This window comes from Brachyhypopomus gauderio, chromosome 6 (genome assembly GCF_052324685.1).
Source record: "Brachyhypopomus gauderio isolate BG-103 chromosome 6, BGAUD_0.2, whole genome shotgun sequence".
Lineage (NCBI taxonomy): Eukaryota > Metazoa > Chordata > Actinopteri > Gymnotiformes > Hypopomidae > Brachyhypopomus > Brachyhypopomus gauderio.
In genome coordinates, this window is record NC_135216.1 from 8,129,029 (window position 1) to 8,134,617 (window position 5,589).

A 5,589-nucleotide genomic window follows, 5' to 3' on the forward strand; every position below is an offset into this window, starting at 1 on the left:
TTTAAATTTTTCATTATTTATCTCACCAAAATAAAAAATCGCTTTGTGAAAAAATAACGATAGTGTCATTCGCTGTCCATGGTACTGAAAGGCCCTATATGTTTAACAGGCAAATCTCTCTCTCTCTCTCTCTCTCTGCTCAAGTGCGCAAATTTGGCATACAACCACCACTAGTGCTTTCAGTTGCACTAATGAACTTAATAAAGCAAATTGTATCCTTTCGTGATCATCTATTCCTGACAAAACTTCATGCTGAAATTTTTAATTAAGGGCACTTTCACACACTTTTTAAGTAATATAATAATATTGAAAAATAATAATATTGGTAGAAACTTTGATTTTCAATAAGTAGCTCTGATTATGCCAGGAATAGACTGGTGCTTCTGAGATCCACAGGATATTATCTAAGTACTAAACCAGTTTGTCAGCACAATTAAGTGGTACATGTACAGGGCAACGTCTATTGATAAGGGACGACCACAGGCAAAGGCACTTAAATAATCGGTCCAGGGATAGAACAATCTACCACCCTCGGGGAGGGAGAAATAGCCCAGTCGAAGTAATCCATGTTGACGCGACATGTAGCAGCAGACCTGACCGAACCGTTCTCAGCTGTCAAGGGAGCCTGGTATTTTTAATAGGTTCAAGCAATAGGGTAGACAGTTGGCGGTTTGTAATTTTTTATGGGTTCAAGCAGCATTATAAACTAAAGCTACGTGATATGACATATATTGCCGAAATCTATCACAGACTGTAAGCACGGAAGGGTGGACATTGCATTTCCCCTTGTTTATTTTTTTCAGTTTTGACGTCTGGAATAATGATAAAGATAAAGTATTTATTACATCAGAGGAGGACTCTGCCGCAGCCTTCTGTGAAGTTAACGATTTAGTTTAAATAATTCAGGATGAATTCACCCGAGAGTTTCATTCTTCTTCAGTTTTATAAATAAGTTAAACTTATTTAATAAAATAAGACGTCTTTCATTTTTTTTCCTATACTGAATCATGGTATAGATAAATAAGCCCGCGATCTCTGTCAGCACGAGAACTTTAACGCTGGTACGTGTCAAGCAATTAATATCGGTAAATCACGCTGTTTCCCCTAATGCGAGTACTACAGGTCTCCTGCACTGCAAATACAGGTATTTCCATGCTACCAACTCAATGACTGAACTCGTGAGCTATAAGTTATAACTGAGACTAGTTTTTAAAATACTGGTGTTAGAAAACAGTCCTTGGATGCTCTCAGTTAACGCTGTAACGGGAATTAAAGCAAAAACAAAGCTGAGGTGGTTCGCAATGGCATTTCTAATCACATCCTAGAAATAATTCCTTGTGCAAGGATATAATGACAGGCATGTCAAATCCAGGACTGTACTCCTACCATACCCATTGTAGCTCAGTCACAATCCTGTTTCAGTCCAGGGACTCTACCTGGCAACCCTCTCTGCTCTCAGCTCTTACCAACAGACTTTCTTAGCGCTAGTTCACGAGTTCTTAACGTATGGGCTATAGAGAACATGTCAATTATGGATGAAAAGAATATAAAATAGTATCAGGCCAGTGAAATACCAATGAGGCTAAACCCGCCATTCCCACATTCGTTTTTCTCATTACTAACACTCCCTTTCAGTGCCTTGTAATGGCCGCCCCCGTGTAACTGTCAGCCACAGTAGGGGCACTTAGTGAGAGCTCTTGTCTTGAAATAGTGGCACGATATTTACAGCGTTGCAAACATGGCCCCCTGCTCCTCCACCCGTGTAAGGCCGTTGTCCAGTTGACTCTTCAGCGCGTGCGGTGCCGAGCGAGGATGTTCTCCACATCGGACATCAGTCTGAGGAGAGGTGAAGATGTTCCGTTGGAGTTTTTCATGTACTGGATGTCTGTGTGTCGGAGATAAAGGTGAGGTTCAACAGAAGGGCTCGCAGGTGTTGTAAACACATCGGCCTATTGGTCATTCAGATTTCACATTTCAGGCTCCAGTTTTCAGTCTTTATTAGACTACATAGATTGTTTCAGTTTTTGCTTTCATTTCATTTAATCTTTAATTCTACATTCATATCACATCATATGCTCTGAATCTCACACATCCTTTTGCATATCAGTTTTAAGTGTGGATAATGCCTAATGACTTTGCACGCACACACACACACACACACACACACACACACACACACACACACACACACACACACACACACACACCATTCTGAAGACATGTCAGGGCACAGCCTGTCCTTGCACTGAGAAACATGACAAGGTCTCTTAAGTAAAGGTCATGACTTTAGCTTATATGGCACAAGTGAGATAATAATGACAGTTAGTGAGGTTCCATAGCACAGCCAGATTTAAGCGCTTCAGGGTTTCCTGAGGACTAATTATGAGGGGGAAAAGAATTGTGTGTGTGTGTGTGTGTGTGTGTGTGTGTGTGTGTGTGTGTGTGTGTGTGTGTGTGTAAGTGTGAGGGTTGGATGAGCGTGTCATCAAATGAACCAACTGACTACAAAATTAAGCATAATTGCTCAGAACTTGTCTTATCTTCCAGTTATGCTTAAAATAGTCAAACAAAAAACAAAAAATGTATAGAATTTAATGCCTTACTTGACATGTCATTCATACTCCAGATTTTGTCCACATTTGTGCTACGAGTCAAACACAGTTAATGAGGAAGGGAGGACTATACAACCAGGTTTGGTCAAGAAACTCATCTTCCACATCTCAGTCTGCACTGTACTTGTAAGTAATCTCATCAAATTGTTTATGTGATTTTTATGATGTGTACACTTATCTTTATATTTGGGGAGGCATAATTAGGACAAAAGTAGGATTATTAGGACATTTTTTAGGTAACAGAACATCAGCTTCATAGAGTATCAGGGACCACACAGTCAAGTCTGCTTTCTGCTTTCAAGTCGTACAAGATTTAAGTGTGTGATGTTTCTGTCATGCTGTTAGCACACTGCTAACTAATGTGTATTAGCATCATTTAGCTGAATGCTATGTTAGCCTTGTAGCTTCAGTGCAGAGAGATGACCAATCTGGAAGCAAAACGCCAAAACCCATCAGTGGTATACAGAAAGTGATGTGAATCTGGCTTTCACAAGACCATTCTTTAAACATCTACACCTGGAATTGTTCTCACCAAAACATCGGATATATTTTAATGGCACTAGTCTTTTCTTGGAGCTGTAGAGAATAACGCATTAAAAAACAAACTCCAACTGTTCACAGACCTGTCCTATCCGACTAGACCACAGTAGAGCAATTTCAGCTGTAAAAGCACGAATGTTTCTTGAGCAACATGTTCTTATATCGTTCCGGGTTCCATTTAGACCCATGAATAATAGAACCCATTCTCCTCTATTCAGCACAGTTCATACGCTCACTTTCACTCAAACATTTTGCTCAGAGCAATGTTTGAACCGACCACCGGCCTACCTCGTAGCCTCTTTTTGAAAAAAGAAAGATAGAGCGTAAGAATGGAGGAGCCCTTAACTACGAGGTATTTCTCCGCACCCATCACACAGACCGGACAGGACATAGCAGTGAAGGGGGCTAATAAGCATCACACTGTCTCATGCTTTCTGTCACCAGGCCCAATTATAGCCGCACGGCTGCCTCTCCCCTCAACCTGAGAACCTCCAACTGGAAAAATTCTGTTCCACTGCACGCGCCACCAGAGACCGGGCTGCCCCTGTACCGCCACAGGACCAATTTGGCATGGCCATGCCAGTGGAGGGGAGCCTACTCTTGATGAAATATATATATATATATATGATCTTCCTCAAACATGTATTGTTCCGCCCTGCTGTTTCTTATCGGAATGAATGGCCTCTGACACTGGGGTTAGCAGGATACAACTGGACGGTAAAGGATGTTTTAGCTTTGAGGGGAAGTTTATCTTTCACTCACTCTTTTTTTTTCTTCACGGACCTGTTCTGGAGAAGAGCCGGGCAGCGAAAAAGTCAAAAGAATGTCATCTGAATTCAGACATGCAGGATCGGGTTTAGGGTGGCAGTGTGTTTTTACAATCTCATGGACACGTGCACATTCAAGTTTACTGCAGTTTTTTACTTTACAAACAACACAAACAAACAAATCCCCACATAACTAGTGTCTATTTAGAAAAAATATGGCATGCAAGAATCACAGCTAATTATATGGAACATCCTTCTAATCGATGCCTCTTGCTGATTATTAATAGACACAGCAATGTTACATTGTGATGCTCATAATGACTATGAGGAACATGGTAACGTGTTTGGGATTTACAGACAAAGCACAAATGCATCAGGCTAACAACTATTGAACTGAACTATCTGAAGACGTCTTCTGGAAAGACAAATAGCGCCATCTGGCGGTTGAAGAGTAGAACCTTAGTAGCGGAACCACATGGCTGTGAGATTTTGATCATGATACACACACACACACACACACACACATTACTCACAAAAAGTTAGGGATATTTGGCTTTCGGGTGAAATTTCAGGATCAACCTCAAGTGTTCAAGTACTTTTTTTAACAACTTGCTGTTCTCTAACAAGCAGAGGTGGACATTCCAAAAAGAAAGTTAAACTCCTTCCCAGAATTTTATTCAAGCTTGTTAGATTTTCTAATGAGTGCCAGGTAAAATGAGTGGAATCAATACAATGTCCACCTCTGCTAGCAAGAATAACAACAGGTACTTGATCCATGATTCAACTAATACATTTCCTGGTTCAATTAGAACTGGTAATTAAACAGTCCTCCTCATGATGCTGTTCATATTTTGACATCATGACCCAGATGACACCTAACATATGGCACTCAACATGTGTGGTTCTGCTGCTAAGGTTCTATTATCTTCCACAGTCAGATAATAAACCACCAGGCATCCGTGTGCTTCCACAAAAACTCGCAAGGGACTATTTTAACATTCATAATCCGCAATGCTGCCTGCAACTCAACACACCCGCTACCCATGGGTGTGAGAAGTCTAGCCCCAACCTGTGACAGGGCTCTGACTACTAATAAATATACAGTATATCTACTTATTCAGAGACTTGGGTGCAGTTAGCAAGCAGCAGCTTCCTGCTCCATCTGACACCGTGGCGGAGGGATACATAGCTCCAGGTGAGCAGATGTGAGACTGCACTTTTAAATAATGTGCATGCATCCACTTACATACGTCACACCCAGATGAACAGGCTTTATATGAAAGCATTAGGGAGCCTTACCAATACATGTCAGATTTGTATGTAGTATTGAAATGAACAAGGCTTTTTTGAAGCTGTAATAAGAAACTACTCCTTCTGTAATATGGAGGAACATGTTGAACTGGAGGAACGTGCTGAACTTTCAAAGTAAGTTCATGAATCAATTCTAGCACACGTTTTAGACCCGTACAGCATTGGTGGGTAGTGCGTTTGCCTCGTGGTGCTCGAGTCTTGTATTGTTGTGTCTGTGTAGGTGGATTCCTGTATTCTCCCTGTATCTGTGTGGGTTTCCTTCCCCGGCCCAATATTATGCAGGTTAGTTTAGACCCTAATAAACCATCCCCCAAAAAAAAAAAGAAGTATAAAATACAGGGACTTTGTTAATCATGCCA